At 43.8% G+C, this 19,530-nt stretch overlaps 1 protein-coding gene across 2 annotated transcripts in view; it reads right to left on the bottom strand.

The window, feature by feature from the left end:
* Nucleotides 1-69: 69 nt before the first annotated feature.
* SUCLA2 (succinate-CoA ligase ADP-forming subunit beta) overlaps nucleotides 70-19,530 on the bottom strand; it is a 599,900-nt gene continuing 580,439 nt past the window's right edge. For both annotated transcript variants that reach the window (XR_011026128.1, XR_011026129.1), the window contains one exon: nucleotides 70-374. The gene's annotated coding sequence lies outside the window, so the exon portion shown is untranslated. The remainder of the gene's footprint in view (nucleotides 375-19,530) is intronic.

Here is a 19,530-nt window from a genome sequence, read left to right as displayed (position 1 = left end):
CTTTGTGAGTACCACAAGCCTTTTTTATTAAATTTGCTATTTACTTGTGAAACACTGCACCATTTGGGCTCCTGTTTCTGTGTTCTTTTCTAGTGTGTCAATTACCCTGTACCACAGTTGTCAATAAAAGATTAAAGTCAGAGACAATTCTAAGGCTCTGGTCACATTGAGCAGGATCGCCATCAGCCAACTGGAGTGGACAGTGTTGTGTCCATTTCGATGGTGCCTTGAGGTCCGGTTGGAGTCTGAAGCTGATACGTTTCCAATATAGTCTTCTGTTGGAAATGTATCTGCAGATGTGCAGGCTGACAACTTGGAATGGATGATATTAAAATAGGAACCATTGATGCTCAGTATTTGTGATCTGTTGTGACCTGGAAAAACAGATAAAAGGCATAATATTTGCAAGTGTCTTTGGTTTTAGGGAGGCAAATTTACACGGGTACAACATTTTAACTGCCAGCATACCCAAGGATATAATAAGTAAAGTCCTTTTCATTTCAATACGCTGGGCAGCAGATTTACAGTATATTACAGCATTCTAGCTTATATGCTAGCAGTGCTGTTCCACAAACACATATTGTTGTGATAACCACATTGTTATGCTTGAGCACATACGAACATAAAGAGCTCTGTTTTACCAAGATGGTAATGCTCAACTATATTGTACAGCTAATTACACTCTTTTTGTCTCATTAACTTTTCACTGCCACTGGGCATGCTGTATAAACAGCTTTTCTTTTTTTAAGGCACTATAAATTACATTGGTAACACCATATATGGTATATGTCTGTCTGTATATACAGCATTTTTACAGTCACAGCTTGACAAAGTAACATACTATCATTAACAAGCCTCAACATGAACACAATTGTTTTAATAAACAATCTGAAACAAATTAGAAGTGCACAATGTCCAGGTTTTGAGCAAATATAATATAATTCTGTATACTGCTTAGAAGAAATGATCACATTTTGTAATTAATATAATAAATCTGTAAATAAATCTGTATCCTCTATTTTAAAATTATTCATTCTTTTATTTCCTTCAGAATTAAAATGATTGTTAATACTAGTGAAACAATCTTTCCGATTTTCTTTTCAGTCATCTTTCTGGCAGATCAATATATGTTTACATTCTTAGCTGACAATTTATTGAACACTTAACCACTTGAGGACCGCAGTGTTAAACCCCCCTAAATTTACAAATATTTATTGTATTTATTTTTAAATAAATTTGTCTATTTTTTTTTTCTTTTAACCCTCTCCCTCCATTCCCCCCCCCCCCGCCCCCCGTCAGCCTATCAGCGTGATCGGCTGTGATAGGCTTCAGCCTATCCCAGCGGATCACTTTCCTGTCTCTGGAGGGGACAGCCGAGTGACATGGCTGTCCCCAGTACAGCGCTGCTTTAGATCGCATCGCTGTACAGTACTATTAGACGGCGGATACGCCATCTAACAGTCTCCTAGCAGCAATCGCCACTGGGAGACTGATGGCAGAGCGGAGCTCCGTCATTCATGCGGAGATATGATCTCCTGCAAATCCCCGCCCCAGGACTTGACGCCAATTGCCGTTAGGCGGTCCTGGGGCTGCCGCCGTGCTCATGCACATTGGCATGAGCCGGTCATTAAGAAGTTAATAGATATTATGGAGTTTATTCACAAAAGACCTTTACGCGCAGTGCACTAGAGACGTATGCGTTATCTACATAGTATGAGTTTCACTGTTTGCGCAACATGTCTTATGTAACTAAGGCAAGAAGAGGTAAATTACCTTGCACTGCCTGCACACATCAATTTTACCGCACATACATAAATATATCCGTAATACTTTTTATTTTTGGTCTCACTAAACCTCACACAACTTTTTTCAGTTTTCTGTCATAGCCTTTCAGTATATCATCTATTTTTGCTTAGCATATACTGTACATTCAGTATATCGTATATTTTTGCTTAGAATATACATTCTAACATCAGATGCATATCACATATCAGCAAATGTAATTAATCGCAATAGCTGAGCTGCGCTCTCCACTCTGCTTCAGGTTCCTATAAATACAAAATGAGCTCCACATAGCAATATACTGTTTCAATAACTCCTTAAACACCCGTGTCTCAGTGATTGGTGCACCACTCGTGATCACACAACTTGCTTCACACTCCCTAATATATTGCGCTCACCAGATGTTGGCCACCTCAAACAACAGGTGGATCTAGCATTAGTTTCATCAACCCCACTGGCACTGTGTATCTTCCAACTCTTTAATAGCAGATTAAAATTCCGGTTCATAGAAAAAACATAAAACTAGACATAGCGTAAAACCTGAATTGAGTGCTCACTCACGTCTGTTGTCTTGTATAGTTGCATATGAATAAGTAAACAGCGGGGTCTGTCCTGGCATCTGGCCTCATTCGTATTGGTTAGAAATACGGCATCCCGAATCTCTATCCCTGGCCTTAGAATGCCTGTCCCTTGTTCCCATACTCTCCTCGGTAGTTCAAATTCACCGCTGTGTGTTCGTAAGCGATGATGTCAGGCGCACAGGATGTAACTCCGCCCTGCGTGTTTCATCCAGTCAGACTCATCAGAGGCGTAGGGCGGAGTTTCATCCTGTGTGCCTGACGTCATCGCTTACGAACAAACACTGGTGTTTTTTCTAGGAACCGGAATTTTAATCTGCTATTTAAGAGTTGGAATATACTGTATACAGTGCCAGTGGGGTTGATGAAACACACGCTAGAGCCACATGTTGTTTGAGGTGGCCAACTTCTGGTGAGCACAATATATTGGGGAGTGTGAAGCAAGTTGTGTGATCACGAGTGGTGCACCAATCACCGAGACACGGGTGTTTAAGGAGTTATTGAAACAGTATTACGCTATGTGGAGTCGAGAGCGCAGTTCAGCTATTGAGATCAATTTTCTACTTGGAACAGTGAAACAGTGATCCCACTAATACGTTGTGTGGAGGACATTCTTAACAGGATTCAAACTGGGTGCTACATAGAGAATTGTCTGATGAAAGTTGTGGTTAACTTTAGGCAGCGCAGCCCTGTGAATAATTTTAGCAACTGTAATTGAATATACAGTATTTCAAGTATTAGTACACCCCCCCCCCCCCCACCCACCCACCCCAACCTAACCACCACTAGTAAAAATGGTGGAGGCTATCCTTATCACCATACCATCCTTCTCAGTAGCATAATTATGTTCTGTTGCCAGTATGAATCCCCCTCATTCCCCTTTAATATAGAAATGCCTGCATACTTATTTGTCCCTACATGTTCCTAAATATTCTAGATATTAAATATTCTTCTAGACCAACAGAAGAATGCACACAATGAAAGTAAAAACTTAAATTAATGCACTTTTTAAGGCCTCCTTCAGATGGGCAGCTGACAGGCGGTGAATTCCCCCATGGAGTCATATCAGATATGCTCAGATGTGATATGTCATGGTTGTTTACCACCAGTAAACGCCACTACATGTCAAGCACTGACATGCATGGTGTTACAAGCACTGCCATTTAGCTGTTTCCTGTTGCTGCCACTCTTGTCCTGTTGCCAGTATGAATCCCTTCATTCCCCATCCCCGTTTAATATATAAAGGTCCCCATACTTATTTGTTCTTCTGTAATCTATGAAGGTGTTTCGTATCCCCTTGTTCAGGAATGGAGAGCTGAGACCTGATCAAGGCTGAAACACAACAGATTTAGAGAGAAGACCCAAAAGACACACTGGCAGTGGGTAGAGAAGTCACAAGAGGGAGCAGCTGAAGAGAGGAGTCCTTTAGGTGGAACACAGGATTTGTAGCTATACCAGCACCCTTGCAGCAAACTCTATTCTGCTTTTTCTTCACATTATGGGGGTAGAAATAAAAATTAGCCTAAAGGTATTTCAGTGCACACTCTACACAGTGCAATAGGAGAGAAGGGCCCATATGCAATTTAACTTTTTCACCTTTTCTCTTAGGTCATATTTTCAAAACTTGTAGATAAAATGCCTTTTAAATTGCCAACCAGCAAGAAAATGCTCAAAATAATTTTGATAGTACCTTTTCACTTATTTTTGGATATTTTTTTCAATTGCAAAGTGCAGAAAAAATATTTTAAATGCAAGATAAAAAATTATTTACAAGGAAAAAACTCAGGAGAAAAGGTTAATTGCATATGGGCAAATGAATACCTTCATACATTAAAGGGTTTATAATAAGAAGAGGATTGAGGATCACTCCACACGGTTTACTCTTTATTGACTTGAAAAGAAACAGGCTTGTTATAAGAGGGCATTCTATTGACTAAAAATTCAGTTTAGCTTTAAGTATATTCAGTACCCAAATTGTACTCATGAGGCTAAAAACAGTGTTGTGCACTTAGGAAGTTCTCAAATCACCTTACATAACAGAAAGACAGAAGAAATGTTTTAGATCAACAGAAATATTCACAAAATCAAGATTGACAAAAGTAAAATTAAAACATTTAAGCAATGTGCTTTTTAAGGCCTTTTTCAGATGGGCAGCTGACAGGCAGTGAATTCACCATGGAGTCACATCTGAACGCGGTTACAGTCATGTTCAAATGTGATATGTCACGGTTCTCTGCCACCTCGTAACACCACCACATGTCAAGCGCTGGTACGTGTGGTGTTACAAGTGCTGCCATTCGGCTGCATTTCAATTGCAACCTAATGGCGCTTGTGGGCAGCAGATGAGGTGCTTAACTGCTCGACAAGCGCACAGTTCAGCCGTCCATCTGAAAGAGGCCTAAATGGAACGTGACAGGAGATGTGACATTCTATTTTCCTTTTAAACAATGAAGCCTCCCTGGTTGTTGTGTCAGTCCTCTGTCTCTAATACTTTCTGAACTATTGACCCAGAAGAAATATACTGATCAGCCAAACATTAACCTTCCTGGCGAAGCCACGCAGGAGGATTTCTCAGGCCCTGCTGGGCCGATTTGCATAATTTTTTTTTTTGCTACACGCAGCTAGCACTTTGCTAACTGCATGTGCACACCGATTGCCGATGCTCCACCACGCCGATTCGCCGCTACCCGCCGCGCCGCCCTCCCCCTCCTGACCCCTTGCGCAGCCTGGCCTATCAGCGCCAGGCAGTACTGAGGGGTGGATCGGGACTCCCGATGACGTCACACATCGACGTCATCACGACTGTCGCCATGGCGACGGGAAAAGCCCTCCAGGAAATCCCTTTCTTTGATATCTGGCACCAAGGTGATCGCAACAGATCATTTAAATCCTAGAGGTTTTAAGGTGGAGCCCCTGTGGCGATGTCTTTCCAGCACATCTTACAAATACAGAAGTGGAAGGCCAAACGCTCTAAAACCCCCAAGAGGCAGACGCTCCACCGTTGCAGGATCAGGTGAGCCAAGCCACAGGTAACATCAACAAATAAGGATCCGCAGTCACAGCGAAGTTGTAAAAGCTGATATTCTTTATTAAAAAACGCCACAAAAATGACACAAAAAGGACCACAGAATGACTGACGCGTATCGGGCTCAAAATCTGCCCTTAATCATGGTCATAATGACCACGTCAAACTGGGCACCCAGACTGGTCTGTGGCTATTCTGTGTGTTCTGACACATTTCTGACATAACATTTTAAGCAGTTTGCGCTATAGTACCTCTTTTATGTCTAGTTAGGTCAGCCTTTGATCCCGACATGCATGATTGTGTTGTTGGTTCACAGACTGTGCTTCCATGAGCCATTTTTAGTAGGCACTCACCACTGCATACCAGGAACACCCCACAAAACCATTTTGCCGGAGAGCTGGCGCAGGGTAAGCTGCTCATATCCCCGACGGCGTTAAATACTATTCCCCATACAAGTCATTGCAACTCGGAGGGAGAAGTAATTCAGGGATCGGCAGAAGCACAAAATTACCCTTGCATGGAGCGCGTAGTGTAGCACTACTGCTATAACTGCACCCATTTTGCACGCCAGACGCCGAGCACCGAGACAACTTGCTTGGTGTCAGCAGGTGTCATTGTAATGAAATAATCAAAGTTACCCATTTTACCTGTCTGGTCACTGGTGTATCCAGATCAGGTGATGATTCCACCCTGGTTGTTCATGGCTTAATCATACACTGCTAAAGCTTAAAGACCAGCCTAATCACCAGCGTAATGATAAGACAACAGGGAATATTAAGTTTTAAAAATGGCAGCCTTCATATTCCTCAACTCATGTTCTCTTTAAATGATTGGTTTACCAGACAGTTTGACATAGTCTATGCCCTAGTTTCTTCTCATTAAATATCATCTCAAACTGTTTAAAAATTCTTCAGGATTATCTACTTTAATCTAGATCCTGGTTGACTAAAATCATCATTAAAGTCAAAAAGAGGATTTAATTAAAGGAGAGAAAAGCACAGTTTCATCCTAATTAAAAAGAACCACTTTTATGTGACCCCAATGAGATATTATGTAGTTAGCTTTAAACATAATAGCAAGAGACAATAGAAAGGGCAGATAACACAGGTTCACTAGCAGCACTTGTGGCTCCAACATAACATTAGTAGAAACAAGAGTGAGGTAGGTGGATTAAATCATGTGTTAATAATTAACAATTACAATTACTGAATACACTGCAAAGTGTCGCATTTTAACTGCATATAATTGGTTACATGAAAGAACAATGGAGCCCACACAAATTAATTACATTTCATTGTGTAGAAATTGAGTGAAGAACAAAAATAACTAAGATCAATCATGTGTTGCATGTTAACAACTAGCTACCACCAGTGAAATCACAAAAATTAACATAATGCTTTGCTAATAAAATAATCCTGATCATTGATCAGATCAGCTATCTCAACTAACGTCCTTACCAGAGCAGGGACAAGATCCTCCAGCACCCAAGGCTGAGACACCAAAGTGCGCCCCTCCATCCCTGCCACCCCAGCTGTCACACACTGATTGCTATTAGACTAAGAAGCGCCACAGGGCCCACAACCTCCCCAACACCTTAATATCTAGTTATCTGGCTTGCAGTCACTGCCATGTATCCCCTTTTCTTATTTCTTTCTGCTTCAAACACAATTAGGAATGAAAGCTGAATGAATTGTGTGCCCCCTCCTACACTGCGCCCTGAGGCTGGAGCCTCTCCAGCCTATGCCTCGGCCCGGCCCTGGTCATTACTATGATTACATAATTAGCAGCTGATCATCAATTTCAAAAATAAGACTCACTCCCTACTTGTGCTGGACCAGCGGGAGCGGACAGTGTATTCTGCTCTCATAGTCCAGCTGGAGCCTGGGGTGGATGTGCTTCCCCATAGGCTATATGGGGGAACGCACCCCCCTGCCCGGGATTACAGCGGTGTGCAAAGAAGAGCGAGCCGCGGATCTGCTGCAGCATGACAAGTGTGAACGGCTCCTATTTAAAAATAGCTCCTGCTTATAAAATCCTGAGATTTCCTAGGAGATAATTTCTTATTATTTTCTTTAAAATAGCTTTTCAGCACTTTGCAATTGAAAAAGTACCAAAATGTAGGTGAAAAAGTACTATTAAAAAAATTCGGACTATTTTCTTGCTTACTGGTATTTTAAAAGGCATTTTATTGACAAGTTGTGAAACTATCACCTAGGAGAAAACTCAAGAGAAAAAGTGAATTGCATATTGTCTAATGAGCGGAGAATGGACATAAAATGTCAGTTTAATGCTGAAGTGGGAGCAGAGCCCTAAGAGACCCACTTACAAAGGAGGGGAAAATGCAAACGATCAGTCATTCCCTGTATAAAAATGCGATAAGGGATACTGTAATTCTGTAAAAGCAACATTACATCTTCTCTAAAGTATATTCTAACCACCTTTTAGGTCATGGAAGCTACAGTATTCATGTCTATGGGGTCACAGTGAAGTTTATAAAATTATTGTCTAGCCTACAATCTAGCTGATGTACAGCTGCCCCACTGTGTTTAGTGAACCGCCATGTCAGATCACTAAATAATGAACAAAAGGAGTGCATTAACTTTTGTTCTAGTGCTGCAGGATGCCAATTGCTTGAACACTGCCCACTGTCCCTCTCCCTTATTATGTTACATTGAAATATACATGCTGCTTGGCTATAGCTGCACAGCGGTCTGTACAAAACTCAGTCATCGAGTATGTCACTGTATGTCCAACGTTAGTTCTGGCATTATTCAACTCAATTGCATTATCTTGTGATAAATGATATAAGGACTTAGGGCCATATTCTATTGCTGAACTCGCCAGCGCTAAGCACTGGCGAGTTCTTAACTTAGGCGATGGGGGCATCGCCTAATCTAATTAAACTTTAGACCCCCCCAGGCGGAAAAGAACTCGCTTTGGCGATATAATCGCCCAGCGAGGTCTTAACACCGAATCCAATTACCCTTATCATGTCTCCGGGAAGCGATGCTTCCCGGCAGACATGAGCGTTAGCTTAGACCTGCAAAAAGCAGGTCTAAACTAGCTAACGCACGTCGTCGCCACAGCATCTGGGGGTCTCCTTTAATAAGGAGCCCCCCAGAGCTCCCCGTCGGGTCGCCGCACAGTTTAGAAGCCCCCGCGCAGCTCTGCAAAGGCTCCCCTGTCATACGTACCGCCGCCGATCACCCGCCGCCTCTCACCGCAAAATCCGTCGTGTAATTACAGTGTATCTAACACTGTAATTACTGTCCGCATAGAAGGAGCCCGGGCAAAGCATCTTTGAATCTGCAGCCTGGGCTCCCCATTGGTTTGCTGTCTGAACCAATAAAATGGCTCAGACAGCGGACCAATGGGGAGCCCAGGCTGCAGATTCAAAGATGCTTTGCCCGGGCTCCTTCTATGCGGACAGTAATTACAGTGTTAGATACACTGTAATTACGTGATGGATTTTGCGGCGAGAGGCGGCGGGTGATCGGCGGCGGTACGTATGACAGGGGAGCCTTTGCAGAGCTGCGCGGGAACTTCTAAACTGTGCGGCGACCCGACGGGGAGCTCTGGGGGTCTCCTTATTAAAGGAGACCCCCAGATGCTGCGGCGGAAGATGGCGGCGGATGTTAGGCGGGCGAGTGCGCATGTGTGGGGAGTGAGGCCGTGGTGCTGATGGACAGCACCACAGCGTAAACCTCACTCCCCATCGCTCGGTAAAAGGGAGCATCGCTCAGGCTTTCGCCTGAGTAATGCTCTCTAACGATCGGCCATCGCGCGAAGGATATGGGCAATAGGATTTGCCGGTAATCCTCGCGCGATGGCAAGGTGATAAGTAGCTCTCATCTGCAAGCTACTTATCACCTTGAATAGGATATGGCCCCTAGTGTCTAAGCGGCATTACCACATTCTATTGCCCAGCCTTGTAACTAATAAACACCAATGAACAAAAAGGTCAGCACAAGTGGATGTATTTAATAAATCGGTAGAAAAGTTTGCTTTAGCAGACAAAGGAGAGTGTTCTTGTCATAACTTACAATGAAGCTGCTTTCATCTTATAGTGGTTTGCTTCCTCATAGTTTTCAGATTGCAGAGGTCACTCATTTTTCCACTATCTGCCCACGGTGTGAGGCCTGTGCACAGCAAGGACAACACTAATGCATATGGAGGATGACTCATCCAGAGAGCTAGTACTGATTTACTTACCTCCAGCTGATTCATGCTCAGAAGGGCTGCTGAGCCTGACAGTTGTCAGGGGAACTACAAGTCTCTATGTACGATTAATACTGTGTGCCATATATGATTTCAGGCAAGCAAGACAGTCCTTAGTGCCTAGTTAGATCCAATTAGGGGGCCCCCGAGTTGCATGTGGAAATGTCAGGTGTGTGGGCCGGCTATTGGTAGAATTTCTTTTACTTTGTGACCGTTCTGTCTTTTTCACTGTTATAGTCCACACAGGTGGAAACGGTTTTGTTACTTTATTTTGCACAAAAAGTGTTTGATTTCACACTGACCCTACTGTAAGTAACTATTTTCCCTCCCCTTTTTCAAAATTTCTATCTGTACAGCACTCATTACTTGAAATGTCACCCTAATGATCAATCCACAGTCATTATAAGGGACACTAATTGATTGTGTTTATTAGGCTTAATATGAAAACAGGGACACTCTAACCTGCTTAGAGTGAGAAGGCAATGAGAACCTTACACCCATGAACTGTCTGATGACTGTATATGGCATGCCAGTCGTCTTGCACCTGTTAGGACTTATTTGATGTTTCATTTGATGAATGACATGGTCATGACCAAGTTGAAGAACCAGAAACAGAATGACCCAGATCTACTCAATGTGTTACAAGACCACCTGTGTGGACAAAGGAATATTAGATGTAGTTAGCTTGCATTGTATTGCTTTGTGTTATAAATTAATATTTGCATACTTGACGTTTGTTTAAAGGGAACCTTAACTGAGAGGGATATGGATGTTTCCTTTTAAACAATACCAGTTGCTTGTCAGTCCTGCTGATCTCTTTGATTCACCTACTATTGCAGCCACACACCTGAAATAAGCATACAGCTAATCCAGTCTGACTTCAGTCAGAGCACCTGATCTGCATGCTTGTTGAGGGGCTGTGGCTAAAAGTATTAGAGACACAGGATCAGCAGGAGAGTCAGGCAACTGGTAGTATTTTAAAAGGAAAAATCCATATCCTCAGTTTAGGTACCCTTTAAAGAAGCTTTTGTAACAAGAGGGGGTATGTGGCGTTCATGCCTTTGGCCTGTAGATGGCACTGTGATATTACTATGACTACTGTTATACGGCATGAGTTTATCCATGCTGTTTCTAGACTTGTTCATTCCTGCTCCTGCCTGTCTGTGTGTGCTGGATATGAAAAGCAAAGCATGGCTTGATGTAAAGAACCACAGTAACTTGTAAATAAACCTCATTCCTGTTATCCTGCATCAGTGATTACTGAACACAGCAGTGAGGAGATCAACTCAGTTTATTTATACTTTCCTTTCACAAGATTTTACCAACTTAAATCTATGTAGGTACAGAGTGTCTCTTTTCTCACAGAAGGCAACCTCTGCCAATGTGTTTTTCCCAGCATTACCACATTCTATTGCTAATAAACACCAATGAACAAAAAGGTCAGCACAAGTGGATGTATTTAATAAATCAGTAGAAAAGTTTGCTTTAGCAGACAAAGGAGAGTGTCCTTGTCATAACTTACAATGAAGCTGCTTTCATCTTATAGTGGTCTGCTTCCTCATAGTTTTCAGATTGCAGAGGTCACTAATGTTTCCACTATCTGCCCATGGTGTGAGGCCTGTGCACAGCAAGGACAACACTAATGCATATGGAGGATGACTCATCCAGAGAGCTAGTACTGATTTACTTACCTCCAGCTGATTCATGCTCAGAAGGGCTGCTGTGCCTGACAGTTGTCAGGGGAACTACAAGTCTCTCTGTACGATTAATACTGTGTGCCATATAAGATTTCAGGTAAGCAAGACAGTCATTCCCTTCAGCATATAGAAATCAATAAGTAAACTTGATACTGTTATCTGAAAAATTAACAACCAGATCTGGGTATAATGATATTTTCCATGACTGATAAGATGCTTGATGTGGCTTGCTTTTCAGTAAAAATATCTAGTTTCACAGGTGGGCAATAATGTAGAGCGGTTTTCCTTTTTCAGTATACACGTCCAGTAGATCTGAAGGAAAAATGTACTTCTGTTGAGTACACATTAGTGCTTTCAGTTTGATTCTATATATTGTGAGGGTTAATGGTAAACATTATCTCAGCTGATTTATTCTGTTCCTAGGCTACGTTTCCACTGTAGCCGATTCGCAAGGTTTCCCCACATGTGAATTCCGAAACAGAATTTCAGCCTTTTGAAATAAATAGGCTGCTTCTGAATTCACTTGCGGGGTAAAAAAGCAGCTCCGGCAGCATTTTTTCAGACAACGCATCATGAATTTGGATGATTACTCACATCAGCACAAGTGCCAATGTCTATCTTGGAAATGGAAGCCTGAACAACTGGAAACGGGGCCTTATATGCAAATATAATTTCGTCCTTACACTGTGTTTTAACCCTGGACCATAATCAGTGATCACTGAACATTGGTAAAGTTGCCATGAGCAGGGCAATGATACCAGTACTTAAAGGAATACTATCAATTCACATCTTTTTTTCAATTGACACAGGAATTGTTTGGGAAGTGCTGCTAAGTACTGGTGTATACATTTTAGTAGCAACTTCTTTGTTTACTGTTATCAAAATACTTTCAAACTTTACTGACGCCAAAACTGAGGCAGACTGAGCCATGAGGAGAGGGGAAATTCCCCTCACACTTGATCAGTTAACTCTATGTGTAACTCTGTGTGTGACAGAGAGAGAGAGAAAGCTCCCAAGAGCTGCAGCTCCTGTGTCCTGTGTTTCTGACTGACGTGTCTGAAGAGAGCAGAGGAAATGTAACAAATTGTCACAGCTTTTCATTTTGTTTTTGCTTTCAGAGTTTATGTTTGATATTTGCTTTCTGTAGTCTGATATGCAACTCTGGCTGTGCATTGAAGCAGACACCCCTTCTGCAATTGATTTGTCCCAATATAGCTAAATCCTTCCCTCAATAAATTACAGCTTTTGCCTCTGATATTTAACATGAAAAGTAGGAAAATGTTTACACAGCTACTTAGACATTATTTGTACTTTGTCATTTTAGAACACTTGGGTATCGATAGTATTCCTTTAAGTACCAGTACTTACACCACTGGAGTAGCTGTTGTTGCACAATTAGCATAGGTAAAGTGCATGTTGCTAATGTAACATATACTATGTAAATAGTGCTGCCTGCACATGTCAATTTTACTGCTGGTTAAAGAATATGCCCCAAAGTTTCATGCCAGTAAATGCATTAGATCAGGAGTTGAAACAAAAACAAAGGCTTCTGTCCTGAAGCTAATTACTCCAAACCAAGGTGTGAGTTTCTGAACGGGTGGTTGGCAACAGTACTCCAAACAGAAAGTTACTGTTTTGTTTGCTGCAAAAAAGTAGAAGGTTATAGCCAGGTCTGAGCTGGCTGCAAATGGAAATATACTGGTAATTTTAACAAGATGAGAGATGTGTGCAACACTGATCTGTTTTTGGAGATTTTATAACAAACCTGGTATTATGACTTAATTAAAAAAAATCATAATAACTAGTAAATTATAGAAACTGGTTAAAATTTGGAAAGAAAAAAACGTTTCATGTACCTCCACTGCTTTCCTTCAGATCAGGTAAAATACATTTTTGAAGACATTCTTGTGCATACTGAAACCAGACCACTACAATCCACCAAAGAAATAAGCACCGTAGGAGAAAAAACCTTCGCTTTAGAAAATGTAAAACAAAAACTGTTGATATATATGCATGCAATGTGGTGTAGCCCCATTCAATATAACAATATATCTGAATGGGCTTGCATGTCCTACTGTATAGAAATGCTGATGGCCATGGGTGGTGCATTAAAAGACTCTTGTGTGAATGGGGCATAGTAGCAAAAGTACGGTGAAGTTGCTGAGTGCAGGACGCATACAGCAATGTTACTGTACCTAGGTAACTTGCACTGTGCTACTTGCATTACTCTAACAACACTCAGGTGACCTAGGTAACAGGGTCACTAACTGCACCTTCAGTGTAATTAACAGAAAAATTGCATGCACTCCCTGCACAATGAAACTTTACTAGACTTTTACGAATATATCCCAAAATGTGCATAGATTTTAATCCCAAGTAATGTCTAAAACAAAGATGACACAGATAAGTATGAAATTCAGTTTTAGAAGTTTGGCCGTGAAGTATCGGCCAGGTGGAGAGCTGTGTGCAGCGTATCGGCGAGAGGTGGTGACATAAGGTAAGGTAATGTTCTCTGCTGCCGCTTGCACCCACCAACACTTAGGTTATTCCTAAGGGCTGGTGCACACCAGAGCGGTTCCAGAGTGTTTTTTAAAACGCTTGCAGGGGGAAACCACTTGGCTAATGAAAGTGAATGAGATGGTGCACACTAGAGCGGTTCGTTTTTTCTACAAACGCAAACTCGGGGGCTGCAGCATTTTTTAGATTTCTGAGGCATTTCTGCCTCAATGTTAAAGTATAGGAAAGTGGAAAACCGCTCTGAAAAACACTAGATCGGAGCGGTTTTTCAGGCGTTTTTGTCACAGAAGCTGTTCAGTAACAGCTTTACTGTAACAATGTATGAAATCTGCTACACAAAAACGCTCCAAAAATGCTAGGCATGTTTAGAAAACCTCTTGAACATGCCTAGAATCGCTCTGAAAATCTGCTTCAAAAACCTCTAGCGTTAGCACATCTGCTAGAGGTTTTTGGTGTGCACTGGCCATTAGTCTAAAGCAAAAAACAGCAGGGCTAAAGATCACAGCCCTTATACTGTTTTTGGTGAGACTTGACTTTCCTCCATTCCAGATAACCTAAACTATGGAAAATAGCAGTGTTGGCTGGTAAGTCATGCAGTGCAATGCTAAACTAGTCAGCACTAGACCTGGTGTTTTTTGTTGTAGAATTTAATTGGACTTGAAATGCAAAAGCCTGGATAGTGTAGCTTAGGACATGTTGTCAAGAAGTGTGCAGCCAAGCATAGCAAGCCCTAAGGCACATTATGGTAATATTGATAGTTTTACTGCCATGGATCACTCAATAATGATCAGAATGATGACAGCACAGCCACCACTAGATGTGTTCTGGTTGGTGCAATAGGCAGTAGAGCATCACTCATTCTCATGCCCCGACCCAGGCTCATTCCATAAGTGAACTGTCTTTTCCTGATCAATGGCCAAAGATTTTCACTCAGTACTGATCTGGAGAGGGCCTAGATTTTCATAGACCTCCATTTGACACCTTTTTCAAATCAAAAATATTGCACACAGTATGCCTATCTTTAGGCTTTAGAACAGCGCCAAATGTACTTGCAAACTCATGTTGCCAAACATCCCATTATTCAATATAACATACATCATTTCATTTCAGAACTTAAACATTTACATTCATTTCTGTAGTGGCTAAATCCTGGCTTTGGAAACGCGTGTGATTAATTTTCTCTTGAATGGAAGCATAATTGGCTCAGTGGCTCTCAAGGAAAATCATAACATGCCTGATTCACAGAACACTTCTACCCAACTCATTCTCTTTTTTTAATTAGAAATACCAATTCACCTTCCCATCTGACCACTTTGAACATGTACGTCTTTCTGAGCTCACATTTGCCAGAATTGATTTTTCTACCTCACTTTTAGTGTTGGGCGAACAGTGTTCGCCACTGTTCGGGTTCTGCAGAACATCACCCTGTTCGGGTGATGTTCGAGTTCGGCCGAACACCTGACGGTGCTCGGCCAAACCGTTCGGCCATATGGCCGAACTAAGAGCGCATGGCCGAACGTTCCCCGAACGTTCGGCTAGCGCTGTGATTGGCCGAACGGGTCACGTGGTTCGGACCCGAACGCGCTCTGATTGGCCGAACGGTCACGTGGTTCGGGTAAATAAATACCCGAACCACGTCATATCTCCGCCATTTGTCTGTGGGTTTAGCTTTGGGTAGGCAGGCAGGGTAGTTCGCGCTCCAGCCACGCTAGCCAGGGTCCCCCCTGTCATTGTGTCACTGCTGGGAACAGTAGTACACCGCTTGCTCAGCCACACTATATAGCATTCTGTTTACTGCCACTCTGTGTACCTCGCTCAGCCACACTATATAGCATTCTGTTTACTGCCACTCTGTGTCTGCTGGGAATAGTAGTACACCGCTTGCTCAGCCACACTATATAGCATTCTGTTTACTGCCACTCTGTGTACCTCGCTCAGCCACACTATATAGCATTCTGTTTACTGCCACTCTGTGTCTGCTGGGAATAGTGGTACACCGCTCGCTCAGCCACACTATATAGCATTCTGTTCACTGTTCTGTGTCTGCTTGGAATAGTGGTACACCGCTCGCTCAGCCACACTATATAGCATTCTGTTTACTGTTCTGTGTCTGCTGGGAATAGTGGTACACCGCTCGCTCAGCCACACTATATAGCATTCTGTTTACTGTTCTGTGTCTGCTGGGAATAGTGGTACACCGCTCGCTCAGCCACACTATATAGCATTCTGTGCACTGTTCTGTGTCTGCTGGGAATAGTGGTACACCGCTCGCTCAGCCACACTATATAGCATTCTGTTCACTGTTCTGTGTCTGCTGGGAATAGTGGTACACCGCTCGCTCAGCCACACTATATAGCATTCTGTTTACTGTTCTGTGTCTGCTGGGAATAGTGGTACACCGCTCGCTCATCCACACTATATAGCATTCTGTTCACTGTTCTGTGTCTGCTGGGAATAGTGGTACACCGCCCGCTCAGCCACACTATATAGCATTCTGTTCACTGTTCTGTGTCTGCTGGGAATAGTGGTACACCGCTCGCTCAGCCACACTATATAGCATTCTGTTCACTGTTCTGTGTCTGCTGGGAACAGTAGTACACCGCTCGCTCAGCCAGAGTATATAGCATTGTGTTTACTGCCACTCTGTGTACACCGCTCAGCCAGACTATATACCATTGTTTACTGACACTCTGTGTACACCGCTCAGCCAGACTATATACCATTGTTTACTGACACTCTGTGTACACCGCTCAGCCAGACTATATACCATTGTTTACTGCCACTCTGATTCTGCTGGGAACAGTAGTACACCGCTCGCTCAGCCAGACTATATAGCATTGTGTTTACTGCCACTCTGTGTACACCGCTCAGCCAGACTATATACCATTGTTTACTGACACTCTGTGTACACCGCTCAGCCAGACTATATACCATTGTTTACTGAAACTCTGTGTACACCGCTCAGCCAGACTATATACCATTGTTTACTGCCACTCTGATTCTGCTGGGAACAGTAGTACACCGCTCGCTCAGCCAGACTATATACCATTGTTTACTGACACTATATAGCAGACTATATAGCATTGTGTGTACACCGCTCAGCCAGACTATATACCATTGTTTACTGACACTCTGTGTACACCGCTCAGCCAGACTATATACCATTGTTTACTGCCACTCTGATTCTGCTGGGAACAGTAGTACACCGCTCGCTCAGCCAGACTATATACCATTGTTTACTGACACTCTGTGTACACCGCTCAGCCAGACTATATACCATTGTTTACTGCCACTCTGATTCTGCTGGGAACAGTAGTACACCGCTCGCTCAGCCAGACTATATACCATTGTTTACTGACACTATATAGCAGACTATATAGCATTGTGTGTACACCGCTCAGCCAGACTATATACCATTGTTTACTGACACTCTGTGTACACCGCTCAGCCAGACTATATACCATTGTTTACTGCCACTCTGATTCTGCTGGGAACAGTAGTACACCGCTCGCTCAGCCAGACTATATACCATTGTTTACTGACACTCTGTGTACACCGCTCAGCCAGACTATATACCATTGTTTACTGCCACTCTGATTCTGCTGGGAACAGTAGTACACCGCTCGCTCAGCCAGACTATATAGCATTGTGTTTACTGCCACTCTGTGTACACCGCTCAGCCACACTATATAGCATTGCGTACTCTGCCAGTCAGTGTGTATATTGCTGGGATCAGTAATACTCCACTCACCGTCAACCACTATATGAGCTCAACATGAGTTCCCCAGAGACCTCCGCTGTGAGCAGCACTCCCAACAACAGCAACAGCCAACGCCCCACGCAAGCTATAACATCCACCCCAGCAGCCAGTGGTCAGCAGCAGCCCTCCCCGGAGGAGAACGTTGTGTCCATCAGTCCGTCGCCAGAGCGATTAATGAGGGCTGCCATTGAGGAGATGATGGGGCCTGATGTGGAGGAGGAGGTCTGGCTCAGGCCAGCATCCCAAGTTAATGTTGAGGACGATGAGGGGTCTGTGTCTGGGGATGTTGGGGTGGCAGAGGTGGTGGGTGGGTCAGACTCAGGAGAAGAGTTGTATGATGAGGATGATGATCGGGACCATCTGTATGTGCCTCAGAGTCCGACCCCGGAAAACATGTTGTATCGTGTGTTTAGGTACTAAAATCTGCGTTCCCTCCCAGTAGTGTTGGGCGAACAGTGTTTGCCACTGTTCGGGTTCTGCAGAACATCACCCTGTTCGGGGTGACTATATAGCAGACTATATAGCATTGTGTTTAATGCCACTCTGTGTACACGGCTCAGCCACACTATATAGCATTGTGTTTACTTCCACTCTGTGTCTGCTGGGAACAGTAGTACACCGCTCACCCGCCACTGTATAGCATTGTGCTCTGTGTCACTGCTGACAATAGTGGTACACCGCTCACCCACCACTGTATAGCATTTCTGTACTGCCACTGTACTGCTGCCAGTCAGCGTGTACTTTAAGGATAAGTGAAATGAGGAAGAAATCCGGTGAAAGAGGGAGGGGCAAGGGAAGAGGTGTTTCCCCTGACGGTTCACGTACAGGCCACAGGGGAGCACCCAAGAAAACCCACTCAATACTGCCCATGTTGTCCAGGACAACAACCCTCACAGATCCAAAAGAACAGGACCAGATAATTACTTGGATGACCTCTCAAGCGTCCAGCAGTGGGTTAAGCAGCACCAGCACATCACGCACGAGGTCCGAGTCCTCAGCCAGTTAAAGTCTGGGCTTTCTTTGAAGACTGCACTGAGGATGTTACCATGGCGATTTGCAAGGTGTGCAAGACCCGCCTGAGCAGGGGGAAAAGTATTAACAACCTCTCCACCACCAGCATGAGCCGCCACATTCTATCCAAACATCCCACTCTGTGGGCAAACGCGGCAGGACAGGGTACCACCAGCAACACTGCCTCCCTTGGGTTCACCAGACTCACCACCAGACCCGCCTCAGCAGCAGCAGTAGCCCAGCCATTGCGTGGTTCACAACATTCACAAACATCAGACGATGCTGACACTGTCACTTTCCGGACTAGTGCTCTTGAGGTCTCCCAGTGTTCATCAAACACAACAACCAACAGCCCTTCGGTGTGCAGCGCTACGGTTGAGTTGTCTGTCTCTGAGATGTTTGAGCACAAGAGGAAATTGCCAGCAAATGACCCCCGGGCCGTGGCAGTAACAGCCAGCCAGCATAGCCAAGCTTCTGGCCTGCGAAATGCTGCCATATCGAGTGGTGGAGACAAACAGCTTCAAGGGCATGATGTCAGTGGCCATCCCACGTTACGTTGTTCCCAGCCGCTACCACTTTGCGCGCTCTGCAGTGCCTGAGTTGCATGAGCACGTGGTCAGCTAAATAACCCGAAGCTTGAAGAATGCCGTTGCCTGCAAGGTTCACCTCACCACTGACACCTGGACGAGTGCGTTCGGCCAGGGTCGATACATCTCCCTTACCGCGCACTGGGTGAACCTTGTGGAGCCTGGCAGCGATTCCTCACCTGCTACGGCGCGGGTGTTGCCCACGCCGCAAACAGCTGGATAACAACAGCAGCACCTACCTCTCTGACTCCTTCTCCTCCAACGCATCTCAAAGCTGTACCTCATCCGGAAATGCTAACCCAGCACCAGCAGCAGTAGGATCGTGGAAGCAGTGCAGCACAGCTGTTGGCATGCG

Source organism: Hyperolius riggenbachi, chromosome 2 (assembly GCF_040937935.1).
Source record: "Hyperolius riggenbachi isolate aHypRig1 chromosome 2, aHypRig1.pri, whole genome shotgun sequence".
Lineage (NCBI taxonomy): Eukaryota > Metazoa > Chordata > Amphibia > Anura > Hyperoliidae > Hyperolius > Hyperolius riggenbachi.
The sequence above is the reverse complement of the archived record's forward strand: the minus strand, read 5'-3'. Positions and strand labels throughout refer to the sequence as shown.